The following is a 16653-nucleotide window of genomic DNA, read 5'->3' as shown; positions in this document are numbered from 1 at the left end:
GGCAGAAAATGCATGCAGATGTGGGGAATGAGGCCACAGGTGCACCCAATGCATCCAGGTGCACCCAAAGCAGCATGGTGGAGCTGGAAAAGGCCACACCTTCAACTGACACACTTACAAACACCACAATGCTGCCACTGACTGCAGTCTGCATTGACCTGCAGCTTTTCCATGCCAACATAGCGCTGCAGAGGCTGGAGGACCAACAGCGGGCCCAGGATGCATTGGACAGGAGGATGAGTATGTGAGGAGGAGGCACCATGCCAGGCATGCACCCATACCCTGTGTACGGGCCAAAGCATGGACCCTCAGTGACATGCAAATCCTAATCCTGTACCGCCTCGACAGGGAGAGCATTGCATTTGTCCTCAACATGATCCAGGGATACATTGCCAGAGGTTTTTCCCATTCATCTATTAACACCGGCATGCCAGTATTGCCGCTTTTGCCTGCAGGGAATCTGCTGCACCACCATCCAGAAACGCTAATATCAGATAGCCGGTATGAACAAATTCTTTATGGAAATCTCGGAATGAGGCCCTTTGTTTTTGATCGTTGGCTGACTTAAGTGCTAGCTACTCTTTGGTGTCATGGAAATAATTATCTACACAGGGTGGCAATTGTTGATAAAATAAATAACTGCACAGCGGAAAACATGTTCCAAGGTAAGAATGTGTTTGTTCCTGCTTAAGGAAGCAAGGGTATAACACCCATTGTCAGCAGCAACAAAGCCCAGCTGTGCATTCTAGAGCCTTAGCCATTCTGCTGCAACCTTCTCAACATTCTTCCAGATCCCAACTTCCCTATGGCCTCTGCCATCAAATCATTGCACAGAGAACACGTCCTATCAGTAAACTACATTAAACTGCAGCTCACAAGGGGTACTTTTGCATCAAGTTTAGCCAGTAGGAGAAGTGAAGTTCACCTAGTGTGTCAATCAGCTGTTTAATGAATGCGACATGTCCATTGGTCGCTATCTGATTGTTTTAGCACTTTCTTCAGTTTGAAAGAAACCTTGTCAACAAAGGTACAGCCTCATTTGAAAAAAAAACATGATGACTCCGAATTTCCCAGCCGTGATCATAATGCCATCCAAAACGGGGTTTTCTACAAAGAATATGGCAAACCTACGAAACACTACATTACCTCATGTTTAGGACTGTCTGTAATGTGACCAGTGGCATTTATGTCGATGGTCAAACACCATCCCAACACTGAACTGGCACAAATGCTCCATCCACCACTTCGAAATCTGGGTTGGAGATCAGCATCCGATAGAATGACTGCAGCAATGAATTATAGAGTGGCAGTACAGGCAGCAAGTGCTATGCAGTAGTGGAGCCCGGGGTGGGAAGGGAGCGGTTGCCCCCTGGCTCCATCCTGGTGCCTGGTGCGGCCCCATTGGCTCTCGTAGGGCTGGCGTTGCTGCTCCACTCTTCCAAATGCATTTTTAAGAAACTGAAAAAATACTGGGCACTCCAGTACGTGTGCTATGCAGCAACCCAGTGTGTCGGTGTCCCTTGCTTGGGGTGATGCCAGTGTAGTTTTACTTTTGACTGGTGGTGGTGTGTTGCTGAAAATTGCTCTATGTAAAGGTTCAATTTCCCCGGGCCCAGGCGGCCTCTGGAGCCTGCCCCCACAACAACAAGGCAACAGCAATCTAGCTGGGGATAGCCCACTATCGATGGCGCGTTGCACGCACTAATATTTAGAGTCGGTCAGAGAGAGAGCCACCCATGGCCACAGGAGAAAAGCCTTATCCTGCTGCTGTCTGGCCTGCCTGCAGCCTGCCGAGGCCCTGGCTGACCTTGACCAGTCCTTCCCAAGTGCCCTGCTACATCCGGTCCTCAGAGAACCCTAGTGAGCAAAGGTGAGCTGAGCGTGAGTCTGAGGGGTGCCAGGTGGGTGCACTAAAATTGGGATTAATGGGGACTCGTAATTTATCTGTGCAACTCAAGGGCCCTATATGCAGCAAGGCCATGCTTTCTGCTAAGGCATCAACAAGCACGAAGATGGAGCCCCAGAAAAATTGCATTGTGCGTGCAATAGTTTGGGATTGTTTGCATCCACAGGTGCTTGTGAGAAGCGTAGAGACAAAGCATTGACTCGAAGTATGCGCACTGCTTACAGCCGCGCCCATGTCAACAGCCTCTGGTACTTTCAGTGCACAGGTGTGTGCTGTGCCAGCCTACTGACTCGAGAAAGCATAGCAGTACTGTGCAATGCTGCTCCCATCTTTAGCACAAATCATCCTTCGTGGGCAAATACTGCAGTCGCCTCCTGTAATTAGGAGGAGAGTGATTTATTCGTTGTTTTCATCTAAGACAACGCTAAGCGGGGGGAGGGGACGGGGGGCACGTTGGGGATGGGGACAAAGGGGTGTCGAGAGAGACGTTTATATTGACCAGTTTTTAGACTTCGAATATTTGACTCTCCTCCGTGTTTTTCACCCTCTTCGGCATTGGATGGGTTACACTTGACTGTGTAACTGTTAGCAAAGGGTGAAGACGAAGCCCCCAAATGCACTTTCGCCATCTGTTTTTCATATGCGGACAATAGAGAGAACTTACAGAAAGGTCCCCATGGGGTGCAGATTATCATGTGCAAGCCCTCTATGATTTTACATTAATGCAAATGAGCCTAAGCCATGAACCCGCATTGTTCTCTGGCTGGCCATCCATTCTGCAGTCCACCTGCGTGATATCCGCTCTGCTGGCTTAAGTCTAACTGTACATCACTCCCCTCCTGCACATGCCTGGCCCGGTCCAGTGGCGCTGTTGACTCTCAGCCAAGGAGGACGTCTGACCCGACCAGTGCTCCTCTCCACTTCACTGACCTGGATTAGGATTCTATTAACTATAATGACTGGGTATGTGGCTAGAGGAGAGTATCATGCCCGCAGACTCTCACACATGGGCTCTCATGCCGCGGCCATTAAAACACACCCAACGTCATACAGACAAAGAGTGACCTTGTCTCGAGGAGCAGCAAACACCCAGCTCTCTGCCCCTATCCGGAGACACATCCGTGGGGGCTTGCATACTGCAGTAATGCCCCACCGGAAATGCTGGCAACTATTTCCACCAATCAGCCCATGTGAGTTACCTATTTGCATACATATATCTATTGATTACCTTACTTTCATATAAGTACTAAGCCAAAATTGGGTGAATTTTGATTCGTAAATATGCAAATTGCAACATAGCATTGAAAGTGAACCTTCTGAAGTGCACAGTGCCTAAAGAAGCTTAGAAATGTTACAAAGCCGGCTCAAGAGATTGCCCAACCTAACATAAAATGGCTCTTTGCCCCTTGGCCCTTGCAGCCTTCATGTCCCGTGTTGACCGATGCTGCGAGATTAAGCGGGCACCAAGACTGGTGCACTCCATGCTTTCAGGATCTCCTTACAAAATACATTTGAATGCAATCCATCTAAAGGGGTGTTATTGCAGGGCTGGCCCTAGGATTTGCGGTTCATGGGCGGCAAAAGATTTGCCCCTCCCTCCCTTATTTGCATCAACAGCGATATCAGTCAAATTGCAGAAAATGAGCCCAAAGGTATCATGGAAAGTTACATTAATAACACGCTGCCATGAGAAAGGCAGGACATAAAAAAACCTGTGACGTCCAGTATATGAATTAGCATTATTAATATTGACGTATGTGGCATTATCAGGAGTCAGGTGTGTTTGTGCTGTTTTTGAAGTAGCGAACAGTGTGAGCTGACGACCATTTAGAGACTTCTTATTTTGAGAGTACACAGCGAAGTGATATCAATTAGAGTGCTGTGAACCAGGTGTTACTAATCTGCATTTCTATTCGCTGTGTGCCAAGAGCTGTCCAGGGTTTAGGTGGGAGTGCAGTTGCAGTGCTGTACGCTAGCCATGCTGGGGCCTGGGGTAGGTAGAGTCACCTTCCTCCAATCCACCTCTGGTCGGATGCAATGCTGTACTTGTAACCATAGGGTTTTATGGTCTGACTGTGGCAGGCATCACAAAAATATGGTGATTGTGGTTTGCTAACTGAAGCGAACTGCTGCATTTTCTGAAATGTCACACTTGTTTTTATTTATATTGTGGAAAAATGTGGCCATATTCTCCAAACTAGCAAGATGCTTTTATTTCCGAAGCTGCAAATAAGGATCATTTTGACTGTCAAAAGAAAGAAACTCCAAGCAAGTTCCAAGGATATCATGTGATGTCAGGGCATGGTTTGGGCCTGGGGTAGACAGGGCAGGTTGCGTCTACTGCAGGATTGCCTTATAGTGCGATAGAGCTTAATTTACCTGGGAGGTCTTGAGGCAGGAAAGTTTTTTCAGGTCTTCCAATATTAACAATTTAACATGGCTGAAGTCCTTAATATACAATGGGGTGATGAAGGGGCACACTATTATATACATAGGCGCCGAGTACATGGGTACAGAGGACATAGGTGTACCTGCTCTCCTTGCCATGTTCATCTAAATCATTGATTGTGGTCGGGTTTCTTTCTGCTTGACTGCTGGTTTGAAGCTTTTTGATGTGTTAGAATAGACCTTGCAAAATTAGCAACAGCTGCTATCTTCAAAATTGGAAAGGAGCCTCATTATTGGACCACTTGACCTTTGAATGGAGTGGGCATGCCAAATCTGCTTTGCAGGTGCGAAGTAGCCAGAGATCCTATAGTGGAATGCTGCCAAAACAACTCAGCAGGTTAGGTGGCTGTTGCTGAGATGTTATATGTTTAGACCTTCCTGTAAATGATAGGGGTTTTTTCTATACCCTGTGTGCTCAAAAGGGCATCTTTCCGCCGAGCCGAGCTATCCGTAAAGCAATAACATTGGCAATATGTGGGTATGTAATGCTTTCAGTAGTGGGCTGGTTTCTAGGTACCAAAAGCTGCCAGTTTATTCCTGAATATGAAGCATCCAATTGGCAGTTTGCAGTCAGTGAAGGGCAAAAATAATGCTCAAACATATACATTATGGTAATTGTTTTAACTTATAATTGAACAACAAATAAAAGCTGAAAAATACAAACATAATGCATGAAAAAAATATTCCTCCCTATCAACAGTTCCTAGTTATATACACAAAAAGTACCGAAATTTTAGTGACCTGCCCCCTCTGACCCGACTGGTGTGGTACCCCCCCAAGGAGCACTTCACCCCCCAAGCCACCAGGCATCAAAATATGGCTCTGACACTGGTGCTATGTTTATTGGCTGCTCCTAATTGGAGGGTTGTCACCATGAAAATGTAGTACCAATATGTCTCCCAACCTTCCCTTAGCACACAGTTTACTTTCATTGAGTTCGCGTGGTGGCAACATGTTGTCATTCTCTGCCATGTACGTAGATATTTGTGGTGGGCTTATACATGTTCTATGTCCAACTTTCCAAAAAGGTTGTAGTGGTGTCGCTTGTCTGGAAGCTACATGCCAATGTTTTGAACTTTCAGACCAGCTGAGCCTCTCTAGCTGTGGTTGAAAGACTCTTTGTACAAGTGGATGAATAGTTGTATGTATCCCACTCATCTCTGCATCTGTGGCATTGCTCCCTTGGTCATCTGTGGTTTACAGAACCATGTGCTGTAGTCTGGACTCAAATGTGCCATAATATTTATTTAGATCCTCACAATCATCATTGTTCATGTACTCTTCAGTGGATGTGAATGGTAAAAGAGAGACTGGGCATTTTTGTTTTTGTTGCTGTGGTTCTGTACACCGTGCCTTGTTTATCCTGGCTCATCAATAGATGCTAATTAAGCAGGAGATAGATAGCTATAGTTTTCACAACGGTTATCATCATAAAACATCAATATTTATTAAACATATAAAGCATTTATATAAAACATGAAAAAATACAAATTCATCAAAATCCAAGTAATAAAACACTATTTTAAAATATGTGACAAGACATGACCAATTAGGTTGGGTAACATTCAATGTAGATCCAATCGTTAATATCCCAGAGAACAATACAATGGTCAATAGAATAACCATTGATAGATCATTCAAGTCTAGATAAGGACAGTATTGATCTAGAGACTATCAATTTGTGGTTCTCTAGGATATTAAAGATTGGATCTAGATTGAATGTTACCCAAACTAATTGGTCATGTCTTGTCACATATTTTACACAGTGTTTTATTACTTGGATTTTGATGAATTTGTAATTTTGTATGTTTAATACATATTGATGTTTTATGATGATAACTGTTGCGAAACTATAGCTATCTATCTCCTGCTTAATTAGTTCTATGTATCCCAGAAAAAGATAGAGCAACCACTTTCTGTGGTGATTTGGGAATCCCTCCTTTATCTAGTACCATCAATAGATGCAACATGAACCCATTGAACCCTTCTCTTGCTTTTTTTCACTGTGGACTAAACCCCCTTCCCTGGCTGCAATACATGAGCATATACTATTTGAATTTGAGCACCAAAGTGGTACTTTCTGAATGTGAAATAATAGCCTGCAATTAACCATTCATAATTCTGATATCCACAATATCTATATCAGCTGCAGTGGCAGTTGTAAAGTGTCCTCTAGCCACATGCCTCCCCCTCTGCCTTGACTGTTCTGTTGCTCCAGATAGGTCGGCACAGAAAATGGGGATTTCTCCCCTCAAGTCCCAAAAAGGGCACATGTGTTACAGACTCTGTTAATGCCACTGTATGGTACTCAACTGCTTTCAAGCAATTCTGTGATGTTCTTATCCCCATTAGTCGATAACAACAAATGCCACAGGTGTGCATTTTAAACAAAGTGCTCAAAGGGATTATTTCCTTCTAATTCACCGCAAAAAAGCACATGTGTTGCACGTTCTCTTACAGTCATTGCATTCTTATGTACTCAGTTATTGTGACGTGGCACAGGACTGGGGCGTGGTGGGATATTGCAATTAGAGCTATGCTGTTTATGGAGTAGTGTTGTAATAATGTTATGAATTGTCACAATGTACTAACCCCAGATGCACTGAAATGTGTTTTTATTGTAATGTTATTTACTGAAGTGATAGTGTATTGAGGTAAAGTGATGCGTTTTGCAATGATTCACTATTGGGGGTAGTGTGATTTGTTGATTATCTGACAAGTATGGGTGACAGTCGAGAGGGTGTAGATATCATTTAAGCAAATAAGTACATGACTCATTGAAAATAAATATATATGTTTATAAGTAAACTGAACCTACAACTTTTATTTGTTATATGTTATCTTTTTATTTTTTATTTTACTTGATTCAATTTTACAAAAAGAAAAATGTTTACACGTTTCTTCCTCCGTTAGCCTCCACCTCCCTTAAAAAATGAAGCAATTAAACAATTAGACTTTTCAACCACAACCCTTTATGGAGTCCTTAGACCATCGGTGCACAACATACGGACCGTTGGCCAGTTGCGGCCCGCCATGCCGTTTTGTCCGGCCCACCAGCAACAAACACTTTCCTAATGGAGGGCGGCCCGCAAGCAGCATCGCCCGCCCTCCATTAGGAAAAGTCTTTGTTGTCTTCCAGGCTGGACAAAACATTGGCCCTCTTTGGCAAAGGGCACACGAACCACGTAGCTCCTATGAGCCACGTAGTGCGTGTGTGCTGCACCAATGTAGGGCCAGCACTATGGCTGGCGTGGCCAGTAAGACTTGATGCCGGAAGGCATTACAGCCTTGCCCCGCCCACGCCAGCCGTAGTAACAGACATCGCCAGAGTTCCAGCTAGCCTGCCTTCCAGCACGTCATCCGGTAAGTACAGATTGTCGGGTCTGCCTGAATGTGTTTGTGTGCAAGTGCAGTGTATGTTGAGATGCTGGGGGGGAGGTGGGTGTCGGGTCTGCCTGAATGTTTGATGTTGTGTGAAAGTGCATGTTGAGATGTGGGTGTGGGGTGTGTGTCAGGTCTGACTGAATGTTTGTTTTTGTGTGCAAGTTCAGTGTATCTTGAGATGCGAGGGTGTGGTGAGTGTCGGGTCTGCCTGAATGTGTTTGTGTGCAAGTGCAGTGTATGTTGAGATGCTGGTGGGGATGGTGAGGGTCGGGTCTGCCTGAATGTTTGTTGTTGTTGTGTGCACATCCAGTGTATTTTGAGATGCTGGGGTGGAGGGTCCAGGTCTGTATGGGTGCGAGGTGTATGCTTGTGAGTTTGTATGGTGAGTTTGGGGTGGGGGTCTGTATGGGTGCATGGTGTATGCTTGTGAGTTTGTGTGCTGAGTTGGGGGTTTGGGTCTGTAAGGGTGCATAGTGTTTTGGTGTATGCTTGTGAGTTTGTGTGCTGAGTTGGGGGAGTTTGGGTCTGTATGGGTGCACAGTGTATGCTTGTGAGTTTGTGTGCTGAGTTGGGGGGTTTGGGTCTGTAAGGGTGCATAGTGTATTGGTGTATGCTTGTGAGTTTGTGTGCTGAGTTGGGGGAGGGGAGTTTGGGTCTGTATGGGTGCATGGTGTATGCTTGTGAGTTTGTGTGCTGAGTTGGGGGGCTCAGGTTTGTATGGGTGCATGGTGTATATTTGTGAGTTGGTGTGCTGAGTTGGGGTGGGGGTTCGGGTTTGTATGGGTGCATGGTGTATGCTTGTGAGTTTGTGTGCTGATTTAGGGGGTGGGGGTTCGGGTCTGTATGGGTGCATGGTGTATTGGTGTATGCTTGTGTGCTGAGGTGGGGGGTGGGGGTTTGGGTCTGTATGGGTGCATAGTATATTGGTGTATGCTTGTGAGTTTGAGTGCTGAGTTGGGGGGTGAGAGTTCAGGTCTGTATGGGTGCATAGTGTATTGGTGTATGCTTGTGGTTTGTGTGCTGAGTTGGGGGCTCGGGCTTGTATGGGGCATAGTGTTTGGTTGAGGGGTGGGTGTCATGGGGCATAGTGTTTGCTTGAGGGGTCGGTGTCTTGGGGCATAGTGTTTTCTTGAGGGTTGGGTTTCTTGGGGCATAGTGTTTGCTTGAGGGGTGGGTGTCTTGGGGCATAGTGTTTGGTTGGGGGTGGGTGTCTTGGGGCATAGTGTTTGGTGAGGGGTGGGTGTCTTGGGGCATAATATTTGCTTGAGGTGGGTGTCTTGGGGCATAGTGTTTGCTTGAGGGGTGGGTGTCGTGGGGCATAGTGTTTGGTTGGGCGCGGGTGTCGTGGGGCATAGTGTTTGGTGAGGGGTGGGTGTCATGGGGCATAGTGTTTGGTTGGGGGAGGGGGCCATGGGGCATAGTGTTTGGTTGGGGGTGGAGGCCATGGGGCATATTGTTTGGTTGGGGAGTTGGGGCCATGGGGCATATTGTTTGGTTGGGGAGTGGGAGCCATGGGGCAGAGTGTTTGGTTGAGGGGCAGGTGTCATGGGCATAGTGTTTGCCTGAGGGGTGGGTGTCTTGGGGCATAGTGTTTGCTTGAGGGGTGCGTGTCTTGGGGCATACTGTTTGCTTGAGGGGTGGGTGTCTTGGGGCATAGTGTTAGCTTGAGGTGGGTGTCTTGGGGCATAGTGTTTGCTTGACGGGTGGGTGTCATGTGGCATAGTGTTTGATGAGGGATGGGTGTCATGGGGCATAGTGTTTGGTGAGGAATGGGTGTCGTGGGGCATAGTGGTTGGTTGCGGGTTGGGGGCCATGGGCATAGTGTTTGGTTGGGGGTGGGGGCCATGGGGCATATTGTTTGGTTGGGGAGTGGGGGCTATGGGGCATATTTTTTTGGTTGGGGAGTGGGGGCCATGGGGCATAGTGTTTGCTTGAGGGATTGGTGTCTTGGGCATAGTGTTTGCTTGAGGGGTGGGTGTCTTGGGTCATAGTGTTTGCATGACGGTTGGGTGTCTTGGGGCATAGTGTTTCCATGAGGGGTGGGTGTCTTGGGGCATAGTGTTTGCATGAGGGCTGGGTGTCATGGGGCATAGTGTTTGGTTGAGGGGTGGGTTTCATGGGGAATAGTGTTTGGTTGAGGGGTGGGGGCTATAGGTCATAGTGTGTGGTTGAGGGGTGGGGACCATGAGGCATAGTGTCGCACTCCAAGAGTGAACCCAAAAATAAAGCTAAAACAGGCACAGTTAGGAGATGTACATCCTTTGCTTTTTGTGGAAACCTGACTCAACGAAGGCCATACTCCTCGTGGGCAATCCAAACAGCAAAGTATAGCAGTCCAAAATAATGCAATGTCCAATCAAGTGTCAATAAAATATATATAATTTACTTAAACAGACGATATGCAATAACTATATAGAAATAAATGATAACAATGGAAAATGTGTAGTACAAAATGTAAGTTTGAAATACAAATAAAAATCATAACACCTCAAAAATGTATTCTTTTTCCATGTGTTTAATAAAAATTGGGGGTTGAAAAACCTCCTGCCACGCCACGCCCCACCGCGCCTACCGCCCCACCCACATATACTTTTCGGCCCACTGTAGCCATCATGTAAGGTACTTTCGGCCCTCTGTCAAAATCAGTTGTACACCCCTGCCGTAGACGAATGAATCACTGGTCCTTTCCGTTTGTATAGTTGCGGTCAGTTCTCTTTCCATAGCAATTTCCCTCAACTTAAAGTTTTAGGTGTTGGTTTTATTAATTCCTCAAATTGTAACAGTATAAACCTCAATAATTTGTAATGTGTGAACAACTTACTGATGAACAGCAGACCAAGGTATGCCTGAAGTGTGACTGATTCTAACATGCAATCCTACAATTCTCCACTCCAACTTTACTAATTTGATCAACTTTAGAAGGATGAAAGGCTGAGTTCTTCTTATCCGTATTCAAACCAGGGTCCTGCAGGTTAGACATAGATCACTGCAGTAGGTTCATTAAACTACTGTGTTATCTCACTTCAGAATTTAATGTGCTGTCCTACTGGAATAAAATTTACAACTGTGCATGATTCCATTTTCTCTTGCTAACACATCACCCAGCTTCACCCGACACCTAACTTTCCCCTAAACTTATTTTCCCATGCTGAAGCCTTTTAAGTGGATAGAGTGGATGGTTGTGGCTTATGTATATCAAAGATATAGTAAAACAAAAATTAGATATATTATTGCATAGCCCTCAAAAGGGTACATTTTGTGTCAATCAATATTACAAATGTTGAAAACATGGATGTCGTGAAGCTGCTACTCATATGTCTTCTCCCTGACTTTGCAGGTTTGGATACCTGCAGCATGATGTCAGCCCTTCCTCCTCCAGAGGTTGATGGAGCTGATTGTTTATTCATAGGATAACCTGTTCTTGATTTTGCAAGAGATAATAATAAGAGTAGGCCAAAAACGTTCTGACCAAACACAAGACAAATAACCTAAATGTGTTACACCAAATCTATCATTCCAACACGCATGCAGTATTAAAACCCAAATGACATGCAGAAGATGCATTATACCATAACTGAACGCACTAGTTGTGTGACTTCCAATTGCACTTTGTTAGGTAATCTATCCCTTTAAGTGATAAGGTCACATATTTTTGCAGACAATAACAAAGGAAATCATTCTGTATCCTGATCACTCCCTCAATCAATTGGGTAATGACAAAATCAGATATTGTAGTTGCCGGAAATATTTAGTTACATCGGCAAAGTTGATCACCCTTTATAATTTTAGTTGCCACTAAAGGTCCAATGCATTGCTCTTTTTAATTAGCGTACAGCCCATTCTTTTGTCTTTCAGACCAGTTCATACATTTGCTGGGGTCATTTTATAAGGGCTCTGTGGCATAAAAGTAAGATCTAAAACTGATTTACTTCTCATTTTTTCAATCCGCACAATAACTGTGAACGAAGGAGTTTATGCCCCATAAATATGCATCGTAAAAAGCATCATCCAATAATGGTATTGGTTTGCATCCAACTTTGCATCCACCTTTACTCCTTCAATTTGCATCTGCTCCACAGCAGGTGCAAATTGAAGGAATAACGTGTCCAGCTAAACATGCCCTCGTAACTGAAACAACATCACATTTAAAGGGTGGAGCAGCATATGAAAGGAGGGAGAAATGCACTCTTGGAGCAAAATGGAAAGAGCATAAACCTACTCTCTGCATTTCAGTATGCTATGCAGACTGCTGGCATAGTAACCTTGGGGTCACCAGAAACCACAAGAGGTAAGCCAAGCACAAAATGACAGAGCGGGCCAAAGGTTAGGGGCTTGCTCTTCACCATTCAACATCAACAAACAAACAAGAAGAAGAGGAGTATTGCGAATTGTAAGGGATTTCAATCAGGCACCCACCCAGGTCTCGCCTAGCATGTAGCGTGCAATGAAACCCTTATCTATTTGTGTCTATCAGTTTAATATTCTGAATGATATACCACTCATATCACACATGTCTCAAAATATCCCCCAGGTCACACTGAACCAGGAATCAGGCTAGTTTATAAAGGTAAATATTTATTTATTTATTTATTTATTTATTTATTTATTTATTTATTTAATATTCAAATCACACATAAGTTTAATATATAGATGTATATGGGGCAGCAATCACATACCGGTGACAATACAATTCAGAAAATAAGCAACCCAATTGAATTAATATCATTATAATGATGCAGCATAGGAAACACAGGAAACAGAACAGTTTTGTTTTGTGTACAGATAGCGTTTAGGCTAATAGTTGCCCCTGCAAAGTACTGATGAGCAAACCTTCACAAATGTGAGTAACCAGCAAGTATTCAGGAATGAAAGACAAGGTCTAGAGTTTATAGGTAATCTTCCCTCCCCAAACAAGACAAAAAAAAACGTTTTATGCAACTGGCACTTTTAAACTGACAGGTAAAAATTGCAAAAGGTTGCAAAAATGCTTAAATTGATAGAATTTCTGAGGAAAGCAACACTAAACAAGTCCTAACACACATGAGCTATAATATAAACAACAGTACGCACTGTAGATCTGAATGGGATGGAAGAAGCACTTTGAAATGGGACAAAGACAAGTGTAAACTTTTGAAGTTTGCAAATTCGTGGCAAACTTTTACTATGCAATATTGGAGAAAAATGGGTCAGCATTTTTAGTAGTGGGTTTAGCTACGGGTCTTAGGTATCAGTGAGAGTTGACATTTCTTTTCTGTCTTTAAAATTGAAGATGTTATAGAGGTTTTAGTGAGAGGTGTTTTTGCAAAATAGAGTGAAAATGGAACAGGGATTCAATTTAAAAAAATGACAGATAGGTTTTCTTATACTATATTAAGAACTATGAAAAAGAGAATTCCACACATGAAACTTCACAGCTACGTGGCCAGTGCAACCAGTCCGTGGTGCATGCTCGATTTCTGGGATTTAATTTAGTTATTCAAAATCACTAAGGAGTTATGGTTTTGTAATACAGATGAGAGAAAAGTCAGCACAAGAAGGATTCTAACAATACTAGGGTTCTGAATTTAAAGACGGGATGGGTTGAGATTGGGATAATACAATGCAGATATACTATGGATCATGGTTCTTCCTGTTAATACTTACAGTCTTTTTTAATTAAATTGGACCGTCAGCTCTGTGTCACGATGCCTGCTCCCGGGGAGCCGGCTCAGGCCCTGCGTCCCCGAAAGCAGACATCTAGTCCCCGGGGAAGGTCCCAGCAACCCCTTATAGGGGCCCTTTGGACAGCGTCCTGGCGCCTATGGCGCCAGGCTCATAGAAAACGTTAGTCGGCGCCAGGCTCATTATGAAAGTGTTTGGGTGCACTTACCTGATGCAGACCATGCTGCAGAACCCCGGCCTCATTGAGGCCTGAAAGGAACTACTTTACCTGTGGGACTCATTTACCACCCGGGCGTGGTCGGGGAAGGATACATACCTGATTGGAGGAAGGACACATTCTAGGAACTTCTTCCAAGGCTATTTAAACCACACCCGATCAGTGTGACTTCTGCCACACCTGCCAGCATCCTGAATCACCTGCAAAGGAAGGGAACAAGAGAACAGAAGAAGGAAAAGGCCTCACCTGCTAAATCTGCATCCCAGAGACATTTCGCCGACAATCCTGAAAAGGAAGACATTTATTTTTAAAAGCACATCGCATCGATCGCTGCAGCGCCGCATTCTACTCACCTTTACAGGGCGCCTCCATGTTCAGCAGCGACCATCCGGATTCGCAGTCGCGCCCCCGCGCCTAGGGAGAAAAAGACAAGAACAAAGGTGAGAGAAAAAAGGGAAAAGGGAAGCTAAAACTCCATGTCAAGACTTACCTGTTGGGTCATTCCCTTTTCATTTCGGGTCCGCGCCGCATCCAGGCATTTTCGGACCCCTGCCCCTAAGGGGAAAAAGACATCAGCATTAATGAGTGAATGAAAAGACATTACCAAAACACTCATTAAAGACTTATCTGATTTCCACAAGGATTTCACCGCTCACCTCGGGTCGGTGCCTGTTCCCCGGCATTCCGTACCCCGGCCCCTATGGGGAAAAAGACACTAGCATTAGAACATTAATGCATGGACACAAGGGGAACCACTTATAGAAAAACTTACCTTGAAGCCAAGCAAGTTTGGTTCTCACCCATCCGAAAATCCAGTGACGTAACTGGATACCAACGCGCCCATGCATCAGAAGCAGGATGGAGAGCTCGTCCTTCCAGACCCTAAGGTGAGACGCTACGGGGAAGCACAGAAGGGTTTTGAGGAGGGTGAGAGGGGTAAGTGGGAGGCCGATTGCATTACCCCGCAGACAGTTAACCCCCTATTCTCACCTACAGAAGGATACTTCTGCGAGTCAGACAAGCCAGATCTGGGGCCCGGTCCAGTCCGTCTTCCGAACCCTGCGCATCACCTTAGATGAGGTCACAGCAGCGCGAACCAGGCCAGCGCCCCCGTGGGAGTCAGGTGAGCGTTACACTCTGGTCATTGGATCGGGCAGGTCTACTGGCAACAGGGCACCTCGGGAGGGATTGGATCCGTGGCACAGTTCTGGTCAATTTTGGACTGCGCCTCAGACTGGATTTGGATGGGCCTTTCTGGTTACTGGACATGGTAGATGACAGGATGCTAGTTTCAGCGGGCAAGCCTTAATGGTAGCAAGCCAAGCTGAATCAGAATTATTCTTTTAAATTTTGGATGTTTTTAAATTGGGTCTAGCTAGCAATAGTTCAGCAATGCTAGAGTCTGGAGTCTGCAAATAAATGTGGATCTTCAAAGAATTCTGGAATCAGCTACAAGATGAAAAGTTCTGGAACAAGCTGCTGTGCTGAAATCTGGATGGGTTCTGTAAGCAGTGTGTCCTATGTGTAGTGAAACTCCTATATTTATACTCTGAAATGCCATACCCCAGTTTATGGTGTGGCCAGAATTTCAAAAACACACCCCCACAGCTGTAAGTGGCTTTACGCACATGCTTTATCCTGTTTGGCAGTCTGAACAGAGCTGTCATCTTTATGATGCGATTTAGGAACTCCCACATTGATTTTTACCAAAACATAACTTTTGCACAAATGTACATTTCCAACATTATGTACCCTAATAAAATTGGACACCAAAATTTCATATTTGATTGTCTATATTCACATTCAATCCCTGTCTTTGTGCGAGCTGTCTTTATCATTCTATAGAATTTTACCAATTTTAAACATCACAGTTTGGATTAATCATTTCTAACTCGGTACATCTCTGGGCGCTTATCAGTGGACCATGTACATGCAATCTTGGGTTTTCACCATTAATTGTTCTGCTATAATAAGACTTTTTTCATAACTTTGGTTCCTTAAATGGTACAAGTTTCATCAATGTCTTTAAATGAAGAGCCTGCAATTAGGTTAATGTCTACACATTTTCAGATTGATGCCTCTTTAGGGTGCTCAGTTAAAGAGTTTTAGGGGGCGATTCATGGAACAAATGTGCGCCGTAATTAGTGGCGTAAGCTGGCGCAAGCATGAAAAAGCATGGAAGGCCCTGCGTGGGTTTTTCCTGGGATGTGCGTCAAATCCATGGGTGGCGCACACAAGCGCACACGTCACTGCGACATCCCGAATTCTGTGCGCCATGCGCACAGTGAAAGCGCACAATGTGTAGCGCACACACCAAAAAGGGGGCGGAACACGCGGAATGGGGAACAACGCATGAAAATGAGGGCGTAACTGGGGAAGCACTGCTGGGAAATACACAGAACACCCACACATCTGCGAACAAGACATATTCATGGAATCGAATACGGGAAACCGTGCACGCCAAAAGACACACACAGGCTTGAATACATCTGCTACACGAAGGCAGGCCGAAGTTTCCCCGTGTAGTATAAAAGTGTGCACAAACAACAAACACGCATACACAGCTATGATGAATGTCCCATTTCTTGCAGCACTGATCGTGGGACACCGCAGGACGAAGAGAATAGCCAGGCCCAGCATTTTCTTGCCCAGGACTAGCCTTTTTGGGATGCCTGATGACGAGGTCTATGGCAGGTATAGGTTTCCACCTCGTAATCCTAAAACTGGTCACTGAGTGGGAGGATGACCTCACATCACCCACCTTGTGCTCCCAAGCACTGAGCCCCTAGGAAAAGGTGCTCAATGTCCTGCATTTTTTGGCCACTGGGTCATTTCAGTGGACAACTGCCCCAGTTGGGGGTGTCTCACAGTCCACGCAGTCACACTGCCTATACAAGGTGTTGGCAATCATGACCGCACACCCCTCAGTCTACAGGTACATATACATGCCCAGAACATCCGCAGAAAGGCAGGCAGTGGTCCAGGACTTTAAGAGGGTGGCACACTTCCACAAAGTGCTCAGTGCCATAGATTGCAC

This window comes from Ambystoma mexicanum, chromosome 5q (assembly GCF_040938575.1).
Source record: "Ambystoma mexicanum isolate Mex_15411 chromosome 5q, UKY_AmexF1_1, whole genome shotgun sequence".
NCBI lineage: Eukaryota > Metazoa > Chordata > Amphibia > Caudata > Ambystomatidae > Ambystoma > Ambystoma mexicanum.
This window is presented reverse-complemented; position numbering follows the sequence as displayed.